At 37.1% G+C, this 25,133-nt stretch overlaps 1 protein-coding gene across 1 annotated transcript in view; it reads left to right on the top strand.

Moving 5' to 3' along the window:
- The window catches only part of tle2b (TLE family member 2, transcriptional corepressor b), a 117,095-nt gene that overhangs the window by 5,461 nt on the left and 86,501 nt on the right, over nucleotides 1–25,133 (top strand). Inside the window, exons 2-7 of the mRNA XM_073937810.1 lie at nucleotides 21,301–21,597; nucleotides 21,870–21,980; nucleotides 23,666–23,763; nucleotides 23,851–24,030; nucleotides 24,595–24,671; nucleotides 24,809–24,882. The gene's annotated coding sequence lies outside the window, so the exon portion shown is untranslated. The remainder of the gene's footprint in view (nucleotides 1–21,300; nucleotides 21,598–21,869; nucleotides 21,981–23,665; nucleotides 23,764–23,850; nucleotides 24,031–24,594; nucleotides 24,672–24,808; nucleotides 24,883–25,133) is intronic.

Genomic DNA, 25,133 nt, shown 5'->3' with positions numbered 1-25,133 from the left:
AAAACCAGAATTTACCCTTAAAGAGAACACCTCTCTGACACCACCGAATGTAAGCATTTGCCCACTCATATTGGTTAAAGCCTCATTCACACTACGAGCGACTCGCAGCGGCAAAGCAGCAAGTGACCTTTTATTTCAACGGAGAGTGAGCGACTTTCGGCGACCTCCGTTTACATGAGTGACAGCGACTGTTGGCGACCAGGTGGATGTGCTGAGTGATGCGACAAAGTTGAGAATCCTTTAACTTTATGCAAATTAATAGTGACTTTGTTGAACTACAGCTAATAGGAGCACCAGTAGAGCTCATGTAATCCTTTTTCAGCTTGCTCAGTGGATGGTTATATTTGTGCTGTATATACCTACACAGAACTGCGTTTGCAGCAGGTCTCCACCAAAGCGGCAGGCAGCTACAAAGTCACTGCTTGTGTGAACGAACTGTAGTCAGGTTGAGATCCTGATGAGGACGATAAGCATGCAGATGAGCTTCCCTGAAAACGTTTCTGGCAGTTTGTGCAGAAATTCTTTGGTTCTGCTAATCGATTATTGCAACAGCTGTCTGGATGGCTGGTCTCAGATGATCTTGGAGGTAAAGATGCTGCATGTGGGCTGGTTTGGTTACAAGTGAGGCTGGTTGGATGTAGTGTCAATTTCTCTGAAACACCTTTGAAGATGGCTTATGGTAGAGAAATGAACCTTTAATTCAAAGGCAACAGCCCTGGAGGACATTCATGGGCTGCGTCCGAAACCGCCTACTACTCAGTAGGTACTGCATTTCAATTTAAACGTACTACTCGGCCGTTTGAAAAGTACGTTCTTTACAGTATTAATGTAAAAAAAAAGTATGAATGGAATTCGGACGTATTACATCCGCCATTTTGTCATGGTCACGTGACCTACCTGCGTCAGTTGCGTCGCCTCACTTCCATTCATGAATTCTCTCACGGGGCATTATGGGATAGCGCTGCGTGCTGATTTTAGCATACTATGTAGTATAGAAGTATGCGGTTTCGGATGCAGCTATGCAGTCAACATGGCATTGTGCTGTGTGATAAAACTGCACATATTAGAGTGGACTTTTGTGGCCTACCTAAGGCACACCTGTGCAATAATCATGATGTCTAATCAGTATCTTGATATGCCACACCTGAGGTGGGTTGATTATCTCTGCAAAAAAGAGATAGTTCACAAACACAGATTTAGACAAATGGAAAAAGTTTAGATCTGTTGCGTTTATATTTTGGTTAAGTGTAATTGAATTGGTTATTCTGTCAACTTTTAGAATGCTTTTATATAAACAAAGGTCTGGCTACCTCTAATCCTAAGTGAATTATTGTTAGTTAGTTTTAAACTGATCTACAATTTACTCTGTATGGATAAAAAGTTAGTCCAAGTAGTCTCTCCACCCTTTTCTTTAGTTAGTTTCACCTTAGGTGTTACTCATTCCAGCTGTCTGCCTTTCGGGTACTTTTCTTCCCTTGGTTCTCTATGATTAGTTCATTAATACTTTTATTATTTTGAAAACCTTTTGTAATATTTTTGGTCTAATAGAAACTTTACTGCTATTCGTTCTGGACAGAAATATGATACTTAATCATTATGGTACATAACAGAAGCTTGTTTGCTTCTCACCTTGAATAAAAATGTTAAATAATTTTGTTCATTTACAAATAACACAGTAAGAAAGGTAAGGATATTCAATTATTACCCTGTCTCTCCTCACTTAAGGTTGTTGTTCTTACCTATGTAAATGTTCCACCATTACTGCAGGCAATGGCGATTAACTTTTATCTCAGCCTAATGTTGGACTCTTAAGTACATAACATCTACATTAACAGACAACGGTAACATCTTGATTATCAACTTAATATTTAGTTCCTCCAATTCACCTACAGTATAGCGCATGTCTTTGGATTGTGGGGTAAAATGGAGCACCGAGAGGAAACCCATGCAAACACAAGGAGAACGTGCAAACCCCAGCTGGGACTTGAACCAGCGACCTTCTTGCTGTGAGGCGACAGTGCTAACCACAAAGCCTAGTTTACTAACTAAATTACTAAAGTTAAAAACATTAATAAGAGACCTGTGTGTCATTAGTGATCTGCAATTCATTGAGTTGAAGAGCTGGTTGCTGGTCGAGCTTTGTGTTTGATGCTTGTGTTGGCCTGTGTGTTACCTTAAAGTTGTACATTCATGACAACATACAGTTTGTTGAACAGTAAGTAAAACAGATTTTTATCTAACAAAGTTTTGAATGATATTATACATGGAAAACTGAGTTGACAATTTGTTGATTGAATGAGGAACTGCTAAAATATGTTTATTTAGTATAATAAAATCTTGATGGTGTTATTCTGAATGCTTGGTTTGTTGTTTAAGTAGCTACTTAGCCAATCGCTTGTGTTTGTTTTTATTGTTCATGCTGCTTTATTTTTCATTCAGTACATTTTCTCAGATAGATTCAGAAAGATTTGAGACAGCATGAGCGTGAGTATGTTATGACAGAGTTTTCGTTTTTGAATGAACTCTTCTTTAAAAATTTGTAGATCAGTTAGTAGAAGAAACTTCTCTGAACTGTAAGCTTCCTCTATCTCTCTCTCAGTCTGGATGTGTTGATGGAAGAGAATCTGTTATTCCTGGAGAGCTCTTTCATCTGAAATTCTCATTCTTTATTCATTCGTTTACCGCCTCCTCCATCCATCAGGCGTCTGAAGTAGGAAAACACCTCAGGCTACCGGCACAATACTGCCCTTTTGCCCTTCTCCCTCTGCCGACCGCTGTCAATCTACCCACTCCTTCCTCTCCTGATCTGTCACTCTTTTCCATATTGTTCTTTCCATCTGCCACTGTCTGTCTCTGCTTCAACTTTTCAACTCTTTCTCACCTCTCCAGTCTGTACCTGCTCTTACACCTAATCTGTCACTCATCCACCATCTTCCGTAACTTTCCATGAATTACATTTTAAAGTCATTCTCAATTATGGGCTGTGTTTCCAAAAGAGTGACCGGAGGTTGATGAGACTTTTACTTCAGTATGTTGATGTGCTTCCAACTGAAACAAAATTTTGAGTTTCTTTTTGTACGTCATTCCCTCATAGCAAACTAACGGTGAGAGAGGCATAGTTAAGAATATAAAACTGATGTCAGCAGAGGATGACCGCCAGTCCAATTGTGGAAGTAGACGGAAAGACTTTGATTCAAGATTACCAACACAAATAAAATATTTGTTGATTAACATGCACATATTAATGTTTCCAAGGTGACATGGTGGCTCAGTGGTTAGCAAGAAGGTCGCTGGTTCAAGTGCCGGCTGGGCCAGTTGGCATTCTTTGTGGAGTTTACATGTTCTCATCGTGTTGGTGTGGGTTTCCTTTCGGTGCTCCGGTTTTCCCCACAGTCCAAAGACATGTGGTATAGTTGAATTTGGTTAAAAAAAAAAGTTGGCTGTAGTATATGATTGTGTATGTGAATGGGTATTTCCCAGTACAGGATTGTGGCTGCATAAAACATATGCTGGAACAGTTTTTTTCTGTGGTTAACACAGATAATTAAGGTACTAAGCTGAAGGAAATATTAATGAATGAATATTAATATTTCAACTAAATAATAACAATGTGCAAAGAAACATTGCATGTTGTGACTTCTATTCCAAAAGCTCAGTTGTCTAGGTTGTCTAGGACAAACATCTTCCAGACAACTGAGCTAGGTTGTCTAGCTTGTTGTAACTGTCTTGTTTCTTTTCAGTAAAAATGGCATTACTGGGTCCACCTTAGTAGCAAGGTTTGGGGAGGTGGTCACCCTTGTGGAACTCACGTTTCAGTGATGGTGAGTGGCTCCAATTTGGAAGATGTTTGTCCTAGGCCTCCTGGACTTTATTGAAGGCCTCAACAAGTGTCTAGGCCCATTGCCGATTGTCTCTTCTTTCTCTAAATGTGAAGCCCCTAGACTTGTGTGGTAAGTACAATCAGCAAATGTTCATTGGCGCTTTTGGTTTTGGGAAACACAAAACTTCATCTAAAAAATTGCACACTAATAATAAGTTCTACCTAACAAACAAGAATAACAAATCTACTTAACGAACATTAAAAAAGTTTGTTCTATATATTATGAATATAAGTCTGAATGGAATTTGGACATACTGTATCTTCCATTTGTTGTTATCACATCATGACCTACCTGCATCCGTTGTGTTGCTTCACTTCCATTCTTAAATTCTCTCTTGTGGCCTAATGGGAGAGTAAAGTGTTTATTGGATGCACACATCAGAATCTCGCTGATAGTAGTAGATCATACAGGTACTTCTTTTTTTTACTTTTCTATTATTTTTCAAATACAACCCAATAATAGTTCAATAATGTTGGAACAGTAAAGTATTTGCCACTTTGTAATGCTGCAGTTCCTTTTCACAACACCAAGTGATTTTAGGTGTAATTTTGTCCCGTTCTTCCTGCAAACAAGTCTTGAGGTGGGCAACAGTACGGGGTCTTCATTGTCACATTTTGCGCTTTAAAATGTGTCACACAGTCTCTATTGGAGACAGGTCAGGACTGCAGACAGGCCAGTCAAATACCTGTTTCTTCATCCTCCGCAGCCAGGACTGTGTAATGTGTGCAGAATGTGGTTTTGCAATTACTTGTTGAATTATGAGTGGGTATCCACACATAGGAAAGAAGACTAAAATCTCTTTGCACATTTCAGCATTAAAAGTGCCATTACAGAAGTGCAAGTTAACTTTGCCAAGGGCACAGACACAACCCCACACCATGACAGACCCTGGCTTTTAGACTTGTTGCAGGAAACAGTCTGGACGATCCTTTTCTTCTTTGGTCTAGAGCACACTGTGGCTATTTCTCCCCCAAAAATACCTGAAATACTGATTTGTCTGACTACAGTACAAGTATCCACTGTTTGGTGGTCCACTCTAGATGCCTCCGAGCCCAGAGAAGTTGACGGTGCTTCTGGACACTGTTAACATGGGGCTTCCTTTTGGCACAGTGCAGTTTTAACTGGCATTTGTGGATGTAACTACGTACTTTGGTACTTGTAAGGTCCAGCCAGTTAGTCCAATAATAGTGGCTACTGGTGGACGAAGGTTCACTGCATGTTCGGTCTTTCCAGTGCACAATGTTGATTTACTTTAAATTAAACTCATATCTGACTCCAGTTTTAGTATGAGGTGGTTTAGTATATTAATATATTTGTTCTCGTTTTATCTGACTCCATTTATTAAACACTGATAAAGTTATTTTGTTTCCTCTAACATTCATAAACGATCAATACAAGACATCAAATTCTCAAAGATAAATCCAAGATTAAAAGATACATACCTGACTTTCAACAAGAAGTTCCACGCTATGGGCTGATCTGGATAACAGAATCGCGTCGAACATTTAGAAACTTTCCCTTAAGTAGTAAATCTAAGAATCCCCTCGAGGAAGGGGGTGTGTAGAATAACAAAAGGCATTTGCATTTAGTGGAAGAGTTTTTGCCTATAGGAAAGGCAAACCCTTCACAGTGGTTCAAAAGATACCTGAAGTTATATATTTATTGTTTTGATTGTGTCTAGTTCTGAGGGAATGAGACCATTGTACCAGTCGCTCTGAGACGCTCTGAGACATTTCAAATGATATCAAACATGATAGATACACTATGAACAGCAGCTATGCTAATTATTCTCTCTACCCTCTTTTTCCACCTGGGGATACTCATCCCGAGGTCCTCAGATTATGCGGAGTCACTGATTGGATCCAAGACCAGCGACGAGATGATCCCAAGGTTTCCATATCCTGAGCTGCTGCTGCGCTGTTGGTCATGGGGAGTGGAGAACATGAGTCTAATTCCAGCGACGCTCCAGGGACAGACGAGTCTTCGCTAAGGCCAGCTTCCAGCCTCCACCGCGGTGACTGAAGCTCTACACAAGACTTTTGGCCAGCGGAGAATTTAAAATGGTCGTGCCCAACTGAGTCTGGTTCTCTCAAGGTTTTTTTTCTTCACTCCCATAAGGTGAAGTTTTTTTTCCCTCTCCGCTGTCGCCACTGGCCCGCATGGTTCAGGATTGGTAGAGCTACGCATCGATAAATTTGCTCTTCAGTGTTTGAACTCTCAGTAATGATTAAATCACACTGAACTGAGCTAAACTGAACTGAACTGAACTTAAACACTAAAAAACTGAACTACACTGTTCTAGTTACTATGACCATTTATGTGAAGCTGCTTTGACACAATCTACATTGTAAAAGCACTATACAAATAAAGCTGAATTGAATTGAATTGAAATTTTTCCAGATTTGTGTTCAAATTGTTTGCAATAAATGCAAGTCAAAGTAAATTTGGAAATATCTACTTACTTTTTTATTTGTGTTTTCCAAGGTGTCCCAACTTTTTCTGTTTTGGGGTTGTACTATGAATTTGGAAGTACAACTCAACTTTTTTTACACACTACATTTTAGGGAAGTATGTGATTTTTGAATGCATCGGAAATCATTGATCTATTTTGGCAACAATGTAGCTCGCAACCACAGTTGGCTAACAGTGCTTTAGAGGAAAATAAAAAGCCTGGATGTCACATAACCCTGTTACAAACCAATCAGCTCCAGTAGGTATTTCTCTGAAAATGATATGATAAATGCAGTGCAGTCACATAACCATGCGGTCAGCAGTCTGCAATGTAGTAGCAGGGCTGCGCTTAAGGTTTGAGTTCTAGGTCTTTTGCAACCCCTCTTCACTTTCTGTCCTTCTATATTCTCCTGTCATAATATAGCTTAAAAAAAATGGTAGGAGGAGCTTGCACTGCTGAATGAGTCTCTAGTGGACGCCTCCATCCTGCTTCCTCATCCAAATGATTTCCCACAAGGCTGTACTCTTGACTGTTGCCAAACAGTGGTGGCTTGGTGAACGGCATGTGGTCATTGTGTGGTCTCTTTACAACACTGGAGCGGTTGTATGGCAGACTCTAGGCAGGCTGGAGTCACAATGTGTAAAGACTGAGAGCTTGGCCAGGTTGGACTCTGTTCATGTGGTTTTGTCGGCTCAGTACAATTCACATGAAGCTTCTGGTCTCATGTTAATGCATTGAAGGAATCTATCACAAGTGAATCATGCTAATAGTCCTTGACCTGTTATATATATTAGGGGTGTAACGGTTCACAAAAATCAGGGTTCGGTTTGATACGACACAGTGGTCCTGGTTCAGTATGTTTTCGATACAGAAAAAACAGAGGATTTCTCGGATTTTAATTTACTGGCTCTATTATTAGTTAACAATAATAACTGTGCTGTTCTCACGGGTGGTGACTGATATTGACATATAACTTATTATTTGCACACATCATCTTAATAGCAGTAATGGTCTTCATGAGCTGCAATATTAGTTTAATATCAGTGAATGCTGCTCTTTGGCAATGGTGAATGCGCGGTATATCAGTCGCATGACTGACAGCATTGTGATGATTAAATGAAAGATTAAATAATGTTAGAACATCTCGTGCTTAAAATGTGTAAATTTAGTGGCAAACAGTGTTACCTAAAAACTCTGTCCCACTAGCTCTACGGTGAATGCTTTAGTCATTTTCATAACGGACTTTAACCACTGGAAGTCTTTTATCTGTCTTTTAAGTGTAAATGCTGGATTGACATTCATTACATGATGACTAATCAGATGTGCCGTTATTTGTAACTTTAGGTGATTTCTAAAGCTAAATCTGCCAGTGTTGTTTTCATTCTCTCCTATCCAGACCTTTATGTTTTCGTTTACGTTACTGCTGTAGCTCTCTGTCATTGGAACTGAGTGGTTGACAGCTAATATTAACCAATCCATTCGCGTTCTGTTTTTATCGCTGTGGGCCAATAAGAAGAGCTTGAAGGAAAGCATTTCGGGCTTTGTTTACTGCAAGTTGACATGTCACCTGTTTTAAACCATTCCTGAGCGCTGCGTCTGGCGTTTTTTAGGTGCAAAAATGCTTAATGTGTGAATGCCTCCTGATTCTGAGCGCACGCGGTGAACATTTTGTTTTGAAAACTGGTCATACGACATCAATTTTATGCACTCCCAGATATTTTTTGACATCGCAAAGATCAAATTTCCGGTTGCAATTTCGAGCCCTGTCTCATATCCACAGCTATAAATGTACTAAAACCAAAGTGCTCCCAAACGCCAGACCCGCTGTTGGTTATAGGAGGATTACATTAACGTTATAGCCATTTTGTGAGCTAGTGCGGCATTTGCCAAACTGAAGTAGTGTTTAAAGGTAGGCGGGGAAGGCAGCAAGTTGCCTGTCACGTCATTTGGGATGCCTTGTTGAGCGTTGTTGCACTGAAAACATTATATTTCGTACACTTATTCTCTTTTATCTTTTAAGATATTAGTCTGAATCGTTCAGTTTGTAATGCGTACCAAACTGAAAGTCTCGTACCGAATAGTTCAATACGAATATGCGTATCGTTGCACTATATATATATATATATATATATATATATATATATATATATATATATATATATATATATATATATATATATATATATATATATACATACAAATTAACTGGACTTGTGGTGACATCAATAAAAAAAAAAAAGAGTTGTATATTAAAGGTTAAGAGCTTGACCCACTTTGACTCCACTTCAATACAAAATTATAGTTTATTTATGCACTTTAAATCCCAAGAACCATAATTAAAAACAACCATGGTTACACATATGAGGGAAATTACAACTTTAATCCTTTAAAATAAAAGATTTCCTCTCAAACTCCATCTGATATTTATGTAGCCTGAATTGAAGTTTCCATTCCTTCATATTTCAGAATGGCAGTCATTCAAAAGCAGTGCCCGAGGTTATTTTTTCCCGTCTGATATTTCCTTACCTGACACTCAGGTATGAGTGTGCGTGAGAGTGTATAACCGACGCGCAATCCAGCAGTGCAGCCTATGAACATTCGCAACAGACAGTCTCAAACTGTCTGAATATAAATGTGATTTAGAATCCTACGCTCCAACTTTCTCTACATACAATATTTAGTGTGAATTTCAGTCAGAGCTGGAATAGAAGGCCCTCGAGGGCCCAACGGAGAACAGGTCACTGGCATCAAAAGCTGTTTGTGTCACAAAAAAGAGGTGATGAGGGGGGAGGGATGAAAAGAGACTTGAAGACTGCTATATCAGAAAGAAAGAAGGAGTGTTTTAGTTGACGGTAAACAATATCTTCACTCCCACTGGTAGTCTTTGTTGCACTCGCTTGCATTGAATTGTCATGCAATTCACTGTCAATGTGATAATGTCATAATTAGTTAACACTTTCGCCCCCACTCATGAAAGCAATGAGATGCTTGGTTCCTATATAATTAGCAGACCGAAATCTCAAATGAGACCACCAGGCCCGTCTCCTCTTCAAGTGTTAGTCGACTGAAAGAGCAGCTAAGAGAACATTCTGATCTGAAATGTCATTTTACAGCTGCACTGTGGTATAGTACATTCAAGCTGTAGTTTCCTCACAATGCGCGTTAAATGGGTGATGCTGAACACTCTTGTGATTTTGATTTGCCTCTTTAATGCAAGACTCCCACCAGATGGAGTTATTTAGCTGGATTGTGATCTGTAATAGCCAATTGCACATAGCCACAAGCCATTTTTATTTGAACACTGTAATCCAACGCGGTTTCAAACAATAAGGGTTAATGCTGGAATCAAACCAAAAGCAAATCAAATCTCTTCAAAGGGGAAAAAGAGATGGAGATCGATAAGGATGGAGAGAAAGAAAGTGTCAAAGGGAAAGAATCCTTGCATCCTTTTTTTTTTCGGGCTGTGTTTTTCCGGGATGCATCGGGGAGGGGTTAATGTTGTCTGTAACAGGCGGCATTCCCAGATGGAAGACTTTTAGCTGATGAACTTAATTGGCATGACATGGCCCGGGCACCCTGCCAACTGGCCAGACCTCTCTGCAGCTGCGCATGGAGAGAGAACTTTCATCTCATTTATTTGCAAGATCCTTTCCTTGTCCAATTATGCCTTCAAAACAACAACAACAAACACTACATTACTGCAAAACCTCTTGAAAGGCATAAATACTTCAGCTGAAATTGTGTCATCATTTGCTAACCCTCTTGTTGTTCTTAATCCTAATGACTTTCTTTCATGGAGCAAAAAAGGAAGATATTTTGCAGAATGTTCCTTGTGCTGTTTACATTAAGGGATTTTTTTAAATGTTGACATTCATATATGTGTCCCACGTTGCTAAAAAAAAACACTATTAGGACACATATATTTAGCTAACATGTGAAAATGTGTTGATTTTGCGTTGTTTTGAGCAAATTTGTTCTTCCGGTTGAAAAAATTAATTTTGAAGCTGCGTCATGGTGATGAAATCATTGTTTAAATTCCAGCGTGAAGATTGGCTGTTTGTTCCGGCCAGTACAAAGTGACGTCATTGAGTTTTCAGCAATTCTGTTTATTAATTCATGAGGAAAAACTTGGTTCTTACCAATCAGGCGCTCTATTGCAATATCTATATGCATGATAAAGCTTTGAAGACTCCTTTTAATTGTTACAGTGTTCAGAGAGACGACACCTTGTGTTGCCAACTATAATTCAAACAAGTAGTAGACGAATTGTTCGGTGACAGTGTTGGGTCGTCAGTGTTGTGTTTATAAATGTACCCAAACAAAGGTTTTGTTTCCATTTCCCCGCGATGGGTGCACAGCTCACGTGTGGACCCACATGTGTGGATTACAGTGGTCTGCTAACAAGCGACAAAAATATGTTTGTAAGGAACATTTTTCTTTACCCGAGAGCTTTTTGAATCTGGACATGGTGTTATGTGGATTTGCTGCTCGTCTCCTTTTTTTAAAAAAAGACACGGTTTCAGTTTGTTTCATGGCCCTTTAACATTACAGAACATGTGCACAAAAGTATGGGCCCTGTCATACATGTGTTGCTAGTTTCAGACCAATGCAACCCTAATTTTCCTGCTTTCCACCACATTGTATGAGTAGCAAATCCATTTGCGCCATTTTGTAGACTCATGGGTGTTCTGGTCTGGAAAAAAGGTGTGTTAAGGTGCATTGCTGGAATGTTGCTGTTTTGAGGAACTAAAATAGACTGCACGATAGACCAGCTGAGAGCAGGTCTAAATTCCAGCGCAGAGTGCGTTAGTTGTGCACCTTGCTTAAACCTTGCTTAAACACGCAGGATGTAGAGCAATACAGAAGTATCTTTACAAATGAAAAAGAATTAAAGAATTGAAATGTTACAAAATTTTTATTTTCTAGACAAATATAAAAACCACTGCCTTTACAGTATGTCTTCATCTCGGGGGGCTTTTTTAGGTTATTCACGACAATTTGCTTTTGTATAATGTTATTATTATCATTAGTATTATTTATTATATACATTTTTATTTTTGTTTTATTAAAAACAAGCTTAGATTTGCCCACCTGTCAGGTTTTGGATCATATAGGCCATAGGACATGTGTTTGGATATAGCTCAGTTTTTTTGAGCACACTTCGTTATCATTGTTCATTTATTCGTTTGCTGGACATTAGAACTGAATTTAGAAATAGTTTTGAAATAAATCTTTGTGCCTAACAAACAAAATGAATTATGTAGGCTATTAAATGTCTTCAGTGGAGAGCGTACTTATCCACGAAAGAGAGAAAGTGAAAGTAAAGGTAGAATGGAGGAGGCTTATAATCCTCCAGATGGTCTGTTTAACTGTTTTCTTTTTCCACTTACAAAAGTCCACCATGTAAATAGCAAATGCACCATGGAGCGACACAACTGACTCTTAAAGGGAATGGAAGATGAGACTCTGTTTGGTTTATTCTCAAAACACACCTACAACTTATTAAAAGAATAAGCTCAACCCTGTTAGACCATGCGCCACGGCGCAGAGCGTATTTTCCCATCCTTAAAATAGCAAAAGTGGATTCGGACACACCCTTCATGCTTTTACGGCCTGCGCTTTACACTTTGTGCCTAGACCATTAAAATAGAGCCCTATGTTTCAACCATTTCAAGCCAATGAGGTAGTTTCCATTCAATATTTTCAAAAAAAAGTAATTTTACTGTAAATTGACACAATAAATTAATAACAATGCATATAAAATAAGTTTAAATACATTTATGGAATAAACGCTTCAGATCTGGAGGATATTTACACAATATAATATTGATAATGGACTTTTGCTTAAACATTTAGGAATAATTGAAACAACTGAGGGCGACATGGTGACCCAGTGTTTAGCACTGTTGCCTCAAAGCAAGAAGGTTGCTGGTTCGAGTACCGGCTGAACCAGTTGGCATATCTGTGTGGAGTTTGCATGTTCTCCCAATATTTGCGTGGGTTTCCTCCACAGTTCAAAAACATGCACTATAGGTGAATTGAATAAAATAAATTGTATTTATTTATTGTAAATAAATGTAAGAGTGTACAGGTGTTTCCCAGTACTGGGTTGCAGCTGGAAGGGCATCCGCTATGTAAAACATTTGCTGGATAATTTGGCGGTTCATTCTGCTGATAAATAATAATGAACAACCCCTGATGAGTAAAGCCAGCAAGCCGAAGAAAATTAAATGAATGAAACATTTGAAATGGTGTTCAATAAGATTGCTGCACTGTTTAGCTGTTATCCAGTGTTTTGAGGCAAAAATCAAGACTTTTTAATCTGCATAAAGAAATTCATTAAGTAAATGTTTCACCACAGTTTTATGCGCATATCTTCTTATCACATTAAAAATGATCAGACTCAAGTTTATTCATCACATTTATATAATTTATATTCATCTGGGCTTTCCCCTCTGATGTTTATTATGCAATATTTATGTGTTTTTAAGGCATTCGTTTACACAACATCTACATGTTAGGGCCTGAAAAATGTTAATTTTAAAAACAGATTTCAATTTCAACTTTGCACACTGAAATCTGATGCTTTTTTCATATGCTTTTTTTCATGTTGATATCTGAAAAAGTTGTCATGCACAGAAATCTTGCATACTACTTAATCTATTGACTCATTTACTTTCTTTTGGCTTATTCGCTGTTTTATTTAAGGTTGTCACAGTGGAATGAACCATCAATTACTCTTGCATATGTTTTACACAGTAGATGCAGTTCCTGCTGCAACCCAATACTTAGAGTACAACTCTTAAGGGAAGCCTGCTGGAAAACACTTGGCAAACATTGGCATGTACGCCATACACTGAAACCAGCAATACAATAGGTTACAGAAAACAACTCTCAACTGTCCGCCACATTTTGTCTTTATATTCCGCATTTGGTTTGTCATCAAGTGCTCTGTGATTAAAGAGATGACATTCTGGATTTTTGGCTTTCGCTTGTACGCTTGTCAAAACACCTCTAAAATGTCTTTTACAGATTTGAAAAAATGTAACCTAATCCTAATTCTTCTATAACTGTGAAAAATTTTGAAGGAAGCACATCAATGCAATTGACACAACTTTTGGTCAAATTTCTTGCAAATATTTTGGATGGAAAAATTTGGATTCAATATGGATTCTGTGACTTTAAAGGGTCATGAACACTCTAGATCCGGCACCTCTGAAATCTGATCCAGCACCTCATTTACTGATCCCCCCTCAACCACCCTCCTCACCATCCCCTGTTCACATCCCCCGCTCTTCACTATCGTCCGTTACACCCTTCCGCCATCCAACGTCCTGCCATTTCAACCCCAATGTGACATCATGCGTAGTCGCTTCCGTGTCCAACACTCTATCAAACTGTATGGGGGGACTCAACAAATGGCGAAAACAAGCGTTTACAAAACGATGTAAAACTTTCGAAAATCACAATCTCAATATATATGTCCATTCCTAACATTCGATGGCCAGATAGTGATTAATTTTTAATCATTTAAAATATTGTCTGAGATGCAGCAAGGTGTACACCATGATTTTATATAATATTCACTTTAATGTGAAATATGACTATGAAGTGGCCAAAAAAACTAATATTTTCTTCATTCAAATGAGCAGCGGCTTAGACATGGAAACAGTATTTCATACATCAAGTGTGTGTGTGAATGTGAGAGTGTATGGGTGTTTCTCAGTACTGGGTTGCAGCTGAAAGGGCATTCACTGCGTAAAAAACATATGCTGTAATAATTGGGGGGTTCATTCCACTGTGGCGACCTCTGATAAATAAGGGACTAAGCCGAAGGCAAATGAATGAATGCTGCTGTTTAAATGAACCCTTGGGTGAGCTACAGATCTGCGCCAATGGTGGTTGTAACATTTTCAGATCTTACATATATAACATGATAATCTGTCAAATCCACTAAGTTTGATCAGGTTTGCAAAATAGTTTTTAATAATATATAGAAATACCTGACTTCTAAATGTTTTAGTTTTGTATACCAAGACATCTACAAAGTTTGTAGCCTTTATAAATGTATCGGTAAAAATAAAACACATTTTTCACTTGCTCGCCATACCAGGCTGGATCTCAGAGGGGATCATGGGAAGGTAAAAACGTGTCCTAAATAAAAGTCTGGTACTGCTTCTCGCTGCATTGACCCACTAATGGAAAGAAATTAGAGTTATGAATTCTGAGGCCATGAAAGCCAGTTACATGTGCTGCAGTTTTAGGATGCAATTGATTATTCTCAAATCCTGGGGGAGGGAAAACGTTAGTACAAAGCGTGTTAGTTAAAACAACTTCTTGTTTTATTATGGAACGCTATTTGGGTATGTTGTCATCTTGTACTCTTTATTATTGCAGGCCATCCTAAAATTCAGATCCTGATTGCTTGTGGTTATGTTCGTGAAGTCTGTGTGTGTGCTTAGTCTTTGTTTGCCGCACACTGTGCCGTGTCCTCAGACTGAAACATGTGCCTATAATAAATCGCATAAATCCTCTTCTCTGCCTGTTAATTCACTTCCCCTATGAGTTTAAGCTGAGCTGTTTTTTAGGCCATTTAAACCACAAAATTCCCTCTGGATTCTCAAAACATGGTATCTGGAATTTTTCAGTGTTTACTCGCACTGTCTGGCCCTCAGGCAGAGCGCATACACTTTCTCTCTTAATCTTCCTTTCCTCTCTCTCATTCTGTTGATTATTTCACGAACCCTGTTTTCCTTCTTGAGCTCTATCCATTCTCACACACTACATCTGGTCACAAGAACCCCCGCCAGTGCATTTGACACTTACATAATGCTCAAGAGCCAGCCAAAGAAAACAAGACCTGAGAAATTATAAGTATAACAAAGACTGATTTACCCATTGATAACTTCATTCAGTGTCAAAGTGTATGTGGTGCAGTCATGTGACTACAACTTCAGCATGAAATCCAAACTGACCCTGTTTATTATATTATGTTACTACTGTAGTCCTATTGTGACAAGAAAAAAGTCATCTTTACTCAAAATATAAAAACTTTAAATGATATTATTTTCTGATGATGTCACCTAGGCCATGCAGGACCATTGGTTAATGTTAATTGGATTCATTAATTCCGCCATTAAATATTGTGTTTTACTCATATGTCATATTAAAGAAACTAATTGGTTGTGAATGTCATTTTAATCTTGAATTTTAATACATATAAATATTATTTGGGCATCACGATGGGGCAGTGGGTAGCACGATCGTCTCACAGCAACAAGGTCGCTGGTTTGAGCCCCGGCGTGGTCAGTTTCTGTGTGGAGTTTGCATGTTCTCCCCGTGTTTGCCTCGGTTTTCTTCGGGTGCTCTGGTTTTCTCTACAGTCTAAAGCTATGAGCCATCTGTGAACTGATTATGCTAAATTGGCCTTAGTGTATGTATGTGAATAGAAGAGTGTATGGGTGTTTCCCAGTGTTGGGTTGTGGCTGGAAGGGCATTAACTGCATAAAACATATGCTGGGTAAGTTGGTGGTTCATTCTGTTGTGGCGATACCTGATTAATAAAGGGACTAAGCCGAAAAGAAAATGAATAAATGAATGAATGAATAACAAATATTATTTTTAGACTCTATCATGAGATGATATGCAAATGTGTCTCTCAATGTCAACATATAACATTCACTCTATCCATCAATCTGTAGGACAGCAAAGGATCAGTCATAACTCACCCGGACTGTCCTCTGCTTCTCGTAACAACAAGGTTATACAGCAGCAAGTAAAGCATCGCATGCGTTCAAATCACTTTGGTTGGTAAAAAATGGCGATGTACCAGTAGAAATACAGCAAGGTTTTTAAATTTCACTTTTTTTTAAATGATGAATACATTTTACAAACTACACCACCCATGATGGTGGGAAATTACACCACCCTCTTTAAACAATTTCCCAGCAGTTTGTTTTGAAGATGCCACATACTGCCAACATATTTTATGATTTTTTATCAAAATTTGAAAGCTCTTAGAATATATTTTATTTTTTTACCAAAAACAAGTTTTATTCAACTATTTTAAAAATAAAGCAAAAATACATAAGGTTGTGCATTTTCAAGACATAAATAGTATATAATACATATACCTTCTAGATCAATGGGGCAAATCATTTCACAATGGTGAGCCCTGATGAAGAAGGAAGTAAGTCGGCAAGTTATAGAACTCCCAATTTTTGCATGCAATCCAACACAAACCCACCGCAATTTGTAACTTTTTGATATAGTGGCTAATTTGTTTAAATTTGTCAGATCTCATTTGTACAATTTAGTATGATTTGCTTATCCTCCAATGATGGTTGGGTTTAGGTTCAGGGTTGGGTTTAGTGATGGGAAGTTTAGATCATTTTACTGACTCAGACCTTTGAGTCTTGATTATTGAGATGAACAAATCTTTTTTTAGGGTCACTCATTTTTTTCGTTCAATTTGCCAAAATATTATTAAAATGTTACAAGTTGCTTCCAAACTCATCTACAACTAGCCCAGACGTTGACCACACTACAAACAAGTCATAACTAGAATGCTATAAGAAAGAGAAAAAGAGCACCTATTGTTTACCTGGTGTTTTGTCTTTGATTATTAGCTCACCTCTTCTGACAGGTCTTAAAATTTGAGTGGTTCATTCACGCCACACAGACCCATATAAGTTAAGCTTAAATAATGCACACAGTCGGAGCCGAAAGGAGCCATGATTTGTTCACCTTTCGAGTCTTCTGGTTTTTGAGTCGGTCATTCATCATGTGGCATGTAAAGAGAGATGAATCAAATTCGAAGACTCGAGAAATGAACGAATCAAATGTCTTTCACGCGATGAATGAACGACTCAAACCCGATAGAAGACTCGAAAAAGGAACTAATCTTCTGCTCCACCTGCACAACTGTGTGCGTGCGCATATGAACGAATCACTCCGAAAGGACTGGTCGCTCTCGAATCATACAAAAGATTTGTTCAAAATGAACGAATCGTTCAAGAACGACCCCTCACTAGTTGGGTGACATGCTTCCTTTTCAAAATGATACATTTTTACCTGACTGAATTTGAATGAATTCGTACGGACTAAACTGACAAAACGTAAAACAGTTATGTTCCTTGTGTGATCAGGCTGTGCAATCTGATCTGATCTACACTTTCGCTGATCTGATATTTCGGTCAAATGAGACCTTGAAGTTCTATGACTCTTTCAAGATGTGAGCTAGGATTTCTTTTTCTGTAATAGATCTAAAACAGAGTGCCATAAAAACTTGTCAATGACAGGGCAGCATTGTCTCTGAATTGAAGAGATATATCATCAATGGTGGCAAAAATGAGAGTGGCAGCGAGCAAAGAACACAAATATATTTTAGCGCCCACTCCCATGAAGCACTGCGAAGGATGTAACAGAGGCTGCGTCCGAAAACGCCTAATACTCAGAAGGTAGTGCATCCAATAGTATCTGGATGCAGCCTTTATGATGCAAGCTGAGATTGCATCACTCAACGATGCATTGTCAGACTCAATGCACTCAATGGAGCGAGTGACGTCACTGTGATGGGTAGGGTTAGGGGTGGGATTAGGTGAGCCCAATAAAAAGCATTGGATGCAGCTCAGATTGCACTGCACCAGGTCTGCAGCCAAACCCCTCTCAGTGCATTTGAATCTAAATTTACTACTTGGGCGTTAGAAAAGTACATTCTATACAGTATGAATGCCAGTAGTATGAAAGGAACTTGGATGTACAGTACTTCATTCGCCCTTTTGTCATCATCATGTGACCTACCACATCAGTTGCGTCACTTAAATCTCATTCATGAATTCTATTACGGGGCATCAAAGGATAGCGCCGGTATACAAAGGTAGCATTGTATGCACACTTCAGAATCTCGCCGGTAGTAGTAAGTCATGCGCGTAATTCTCGAATACTGATTTTCGAATTGTATGATTTTGGACATACACTAATGTACTACTCAGCTCGCATACTATTTTAGCGCACTATGTAGTATGAAAGTATGCGATTTCGGACTTAGCTGTCTTCCTACTTTCTCAAAATACTTAAATCTTGATACGATCAAGGAATAGTTTTTTTATTTGTCCATTGTTTATATTTCGAATGTGTCATTAGCAATACTTTATGGGAAAACTAATTTAAGCTATTAAACACCTAAAGGTCTTGTACCTTTGTCTTTGATGTATATATATTTTATATATATTCAAATTCAAGTTTTATTTTCATTTAATGACACATTTTTCCTTGATAGCTTAACAAAATCAGCTACTTTTGGTAAAGTCTAGATAGGATACAAGTTTAGCTGAAAGTGTGATATGCACATCAATGTAGCAGCCATGTTTATGACACTGTATAACAATAATTAATATTTTAACAGTACTGTGACGGCTGGGTTAAGGGTTGGGGTAAATGTTTAAAAACAGAATTTATTATTGGGTAATTTAATAGATAACATAAATAATACTCTGTACAACTACTGCGTTTACGTTACTGTGACGGTTGGGTTTAGGGTAAATACAATTAATGGGAAATTTAATAAATAATTTCAATCATTTCCTCTAACTTCCGGCCGCAACCATGTATGATCTAGCAACAACCGCTACTTTCAAGGTGCTTTGATTAGTTTATTAGCATTTGCACAACAACTAGCACTCTGCTGCATTTGGTATAGCATAGCCTATCACTCTTCATTCATAAATGTAGTAAGATTTCTGTGTTTAGTGATTTCATGGAATCAGTTTTTATCATTAGAATATCAAAATTCATGATGAAAGATTTGACAACTAAAAAGATTTTATACACACCTTCGCCAGAATAGCCTACTCATCTAAATGAGAGATAAATATACTCACTTTAAACAGTCACAGAGAAGAAGTGTAGATGAAGCAAGTCTCAGACAGAAGTCATCTTCATTCCAACCAGGTTTGCATCTTGATGCGATGTTTCCGTTTATTTTCAAATTTGCCCGGGAAAATTTGTTGTCCAATGGTAAATAGTGATTCAACAATGGCATCAATAAATGCCAGAGATATATTCATTAGCACACCGACGTGTTTGCTAGATGTCTGTGTCCCCAATATTTACATAACAAACTGCTGAAACCAAGAACACCATTTGGATAAAGATCTGTAGTTGGTGACACGCTCACAGGCAGATGACTGAGGAAAGACTTGTGTCGTGTGTGATGGCGCGAGACGATACTCCGATTCAAACTGCCACAACAGGTGAAGCCTGAAGTTAATTACCGGAGAGATGGAGGCCCGACCACACTGATGCACTCGCTAGCAATCGGAGCTTAGTTCAGTTAAAGAATAGACCCCATCTATCAGAGCAATCGATTCTCAGTGACAGAGCTAGTCTCTCTTTTCTTTCATTGTGTGCACGCGCGCGCTCGACAAAGTCAGCAGGATAACCTGCATTTGAGCACAAACATCTTACTGCAATAAACACTGTACCGTGAAACTCTAGATTGGTTAAATGTAGATTACAAACATGCAAATAATATGTGTTTATATTGTACATTTATAATTATTAACTATATTGTTTTAGTTTGTGTGTGTGTTCTAGATTTGGTGGTTTACAATGGAAAGAAATTTGTATAATGATGTGATCTAATGTTATTGCCAAATTAAGTTTATGAATAAAAAAAAATTATTAATTATATATATATATATGTGCCGTCTGAAATTTCCATCAAAAATGAACATTTATATATATATATATATATATATATATATATATATATATATATATATATATATATATATATATATATATATTATTTCTGTTTAACAGAGAAAATATTTTTTTCAACACATTTCTAAACATAATAGTTTTAATAACTCATTTGTAATAACTGATTTATTTTATCTTTGCTATGATGACAATTCATAATATTTGATTAGATATTTTTCAAGACACTTCTATACAGCTTAAAGTGACATTTAAATGCTTAACTGGGTTAATTAGGTTAACTAGGCAGGTTAGGGTAATTAGGCTATTTATTGTATAATGATGGTTTGTTCTGTAGACTATCAAAGGAAAATATATAGCTTAAAGGGGCTAATAATTTTGACTCTAAAATGATGTTTAAAAACTTAATAACTGCTTTTATTCCAGCTGAAATAAAACAAGTAAGACTTTCTCCAGAAGAAAAAACTATTATCAGACATACTGTGAAGATTCCCTTGCTCTGTTAAACATCATTTGGGAAATATCAAAAAAAGAAAAAATTTAAGGGGAGGCCAATAGTTTTGACTTCAACTGTTTGTGTGTGTGTGTGTGTGTGTGTGTGTGTGTGTATATATATATATATATATATATATATATATATATATATATATATATATATATATATATATATATATATATATATATATATATATATATATATATATATGTATGTATGTATATATGTATACACATTTTAAAATATACAAATGTTATATTAAATATTTAAGTCCTTACAATGTAGTAGGCTAATTATTATGTTGTTTTTATTTTATTGTGGAGTATATCTAATTTAACTCTAAATATTTTAAATATTAGGCTTTTGTAGCTAAAAAGTACAATATAAAGTCCCCCAAATGCCCTCAATACTATCCGAGTTATCTTCACTGTATTATTTACAGTGCACTAGATGTTCAAACCATCTAACCTAACAAAACAGTATTGTGGAAAATAATAAAGATGAGAGCTATTATGATTCTCTTTATTTTTGTTGCACAGATGAAAAAGTCATAAAGGTCTGGAACAGCATGACAGAATAATGATGACAGAATTTTCATCTGTTTAATAAGCAATCTGCTCATTAATTTACAAGGTTATCATAGAGCCACCATGACTCACCAAATAAAGAGAGTGTTTATTTGTTATTTCGACTAATTGTTCGAGGCAGTCGACACTAGGTGCTACATGTTGATCATTTTTCATTTGCAGTCATAGGTGATCATTTCTGCTGCGTGATTGGCAGATGGGGGCGCGAGCGGCGGGGGTGCGGAATAATTGGAACTTCAATGCCCACAATCCCTGAAGACTGCACACTGCCCTCCTCACGCACCCCAGCCAACCAGCGAACGCAAACGCTGCCATTGGTTGGTTCTTGCCTCGATGTCAAGCTCCAACGTGGGTCCCTGCTGGTTTGATTGGATGGAACGGATGGGTCGTTACAGCCAATCAGCGTAGCGCTGGAGACAGCTCGACAGCCGCGAAGTTTTAAGGTGGTCTGGAGAAAAGGTGAGGGGTCTGATTTATCTCATGTAATTCACTCTCTTGATATTTTAATAGCGTGTTTTATGTATTAAACACAAATAAATAGTGGAGTCATTAAAATTATTTATTTCGCGACATCGTGGTTGGTTTTTTCCACCTTATTTTCCCGCTTAAAAGCTGACAGGACTCTCGCCTCAGATACGGTTTAATGGCTTTCTACAAATACAGTTTGTAATATGGTACAGTATATGTCCACCTGCTACTAATGTGTTTTCTTTTTATTTTGAACTTATTAGGACAAGAAATGTTTTCATGACATTGTTTGGGAACGAATCCCATCTGGTGCTGCACTGGATCAAATATGAGATGCTAAACTCGATTTATTGTGGAAAATTGTGCTCATCAAGGTAATGACAAGCCATTTATACCATAGTACAGTTGAAGTCAGAATTATTAACCCCCTTGAATCATTAGCCCCCCTGTTTATTTTTTACCCAAATTTCTGTTTAACAGTGATTTTTCCCATCACATTTCTAATCATAATAGTTTTAATAACTCATTTATAATAACTGATTTCTTTTATCTTTGCCATGATGACAGTAAATAATATTTTCTAGATATTCTTCAAGACACTTCTATTCAGATGAAAGTGACATTTAAAGGCTTAACTAGGATAACTATGCATGTTAGGTTAATTTAGCAAGTTATTGTATAAAGATGGTTTGTTCTGTAGACTATAGATGAAAATATAGCTTAAAGGGGCTAATAATTCTGACCATAAAATGTTTTTTAAAAAATAAAAAAACAGCTTTTTTTCTAGCCTAAATAAAACAAATAAGACTTTCTCCAGAAGAAAAAACATTATCAGACATACTGTTGAAATTTCCTTGGTCTATTAAACATCATTTGGTAAATATTTAATAAAGAAAAATAAATTCAAAGGGGGGCTAATAATTCTGACTTCAACTGTATGTAGTTAGAAATAGGATAAAAATATGTAAATGTACCTACTTAGTCCTACTTATGTTACTGAAACATAAACATGAGTAGCATTAGCTTTGTTTGTTTTTATTAGGAGTAATGTACATGCAAAGAGCTTTTTAATATTCTCTACTGCCTCTCCTAGTGTACAGCATATTTGTTTGCGTGTTTATGTGCATATATGGGACAGAAATGTTAAAAAGCCAGAATAACTTCAAATCAAATAAAGTACTGGTATTTAAAAATGCAGCTGACTTCATGGAAACTTGCAGATTGAGCAGCATATCTCCTTGAAAGTGACAATGTTTAATTCCTTCTGATGACCTGAAACCTACAATTAATCTGTATATAAACGAAACATGGCAAAGGGAATGGGACAACTGCATAAATAATAAATTTCACGAAATTAGCCCAGAAATAAATGAAAGACACTTTGCAAATTATAATTTTGAGACCAGGCATGAACAGACTGTCTATACAAAGGGTGCCTAAACTTGGTCCTGGTGCGCCGGTGTCCTGCAAAGTTTACTTTCAAGCCCAATCACACACACCTAGGCTAGCTAATTAAGTTCTAGGGTTTCTACAAACATCCGTGCAGGTGTGTTGAGTCAAGAAAGAGCTCAAATCTGCAGGACGCCGGCCCTCCAGGACCGAGTTTGGGCACCCCTGGTCTATACTAGATGTTGAATTGGACAGCATGACCTAAATGTAATAACTGCTAAGCTGCTCTTATCATGAAACATGTTTTGTTGGAATGTGGAAGTTAAAATATTATTAGAATTTTTTTTTATAAGGAGAGTACTTTAATGGACATTTTTAAAAATTCACCCAGAAGAATGTTAAGTTATTTATCAAAAATTTAACAAAAAAAAAATATTTAACTTTTAATACATTTTTGTATATTATTTCCATTTTTATTTTTGTCTAAATAACTTTTTATTGTAATACGAATTTGATTTTAATCATATAATATTTTTATGTATATATTTATTCTTCCATGAAATAGCCATAAGTTCCTGATGTTGGCAATAAATAAATAAAATAAAAATGCAGCAATTGTGATGCCTTACCCAGTCCTTCCTCTTCTTCTTTTCCTATTGTCTTATTTCAGATCCTATGTTAAGCCTGCTTACCCTTTACCCATTCCAGGATGCAGAAGCTCGTCTATCTAAGGCCAGATTATTGTCAAGACCCATCGGTCATTTTCCTGTCTGTTTGTACTCAGCCAGCTTCATCACGTATCAGTAAGAGGGAGAGAGTCATGTGAATAATTACCTTTCTAATCCGCACAATTAGATAACGGCGATTAGGGCAATCCCTGACCTGAGAGGTGTCGCAGACAGAGAGATGACTAACAAGGGACACCTCTGAGATCACGCTAGGATGACAGAGGAGACCAAGAGAAAGATGAAGAGATGAGAACGATACTAGTCTAGTAGGGGTTTGTGTGTCTTTTCAGCCACATAAACAAGCGAAGTAAGCTTGCTCTGTATTAAATCAAATCATAAATGATACGATCACAACTAAATTTGCCGATTTATTTCTCAAAGTGCAGATAAATGCTCATCTGTTGGAGGCGTACGTGCAAATATGGGGATGGACACACATGGTGCTTTCACAGAATTGCTGGCAAATTGGCTCATTCCTCATCTCTCTTTCATTCTTTTTTTTTTTTTTTTTTAGATCCTTTGTTTTATCATGTTTAAATGCGCAGAGCTTGCTCTTTTCAAAGCTTAAGAGACTTATTTGTGATCTCGGTTAAAGGGATAGTTCACCCAAAAATATCATCATTTAATCACATTTTCTTGTTCCAAACCTTTGAGTTTCTTCTGTTGAACACAAAAGCAGACACTTTGAAGAAAGCTGGACACTTATAACCATTACAAATTTTACTATGGAAGTCCTTGATTACAGGTATTCAGCTTTCTTCACTATATCTTCTTTTATGTTCAACAGAAGAAACTCATAAAGGCTTTAAAACACTTGACAAAGTAAACAGTGAGCACATTTTAATTTTTAAGTTAACTATCCCCCTTTTAGCCTACAGGTTTTGCTTGTGAACGTTTTTCAAAATAAGGGAAGAATACGTTGAGAGCCAAATGAGACAACTTAACACAGTAAGTAAACAGTTATGTTAAACAAATCTTAAAATACATTGCATGTATATTTGTGTTTTAACTGTAAATAGCATAATGCAGATAATTTGATGAGAAAAATTATGAGTACATATTAAAATCTTTAATTTTGATATCAGACTGGACAAATTGGAGCACACATTGAAAAATTGACGAGAGCTAATCTAGAAGAGACATATGAGTGATTACTGAGGTAAGTGGTCTTTCCATAGTAAAAGAATATGAGACACTTAACCAAACAAATAAATTTGCTCTTCAATTAATCAAGGAAAAATAGATTTCTAATGTGTGTCCTTTCACTTTTATAGGTTTGTCTGCATAATCTTCACTTCACAGTGTAATGATTACAGTGATAACAAGAAATCGTATCATTGGTTGCACACATGTATTGGTGTCTATTTCTGTCTCTATCTTTCCGTCTATCTATCCTCCATCTATCTCAGC

This window comes from Danio rerio, chromosome 22 (assembly GCF_049306965.1).
Source record: "Danio rerio strain Tuebingen ecotype United States chromosome 22, GRCz12tu, whole genome shotgun sequence".
In the NCBI taxonomy this organism is placed as follows: domain Eukaryota; kingdom Metazoa; phylum Chordata; class Actinopteri; order Cypriniformes; family Danionidae; genus Danio; species Danio rerio.
The sequence above is the reverse complement of the archived record's forward strand: the minus strand, read 5'-3'. Positions and strand labels throughout refer to the sequence as shown.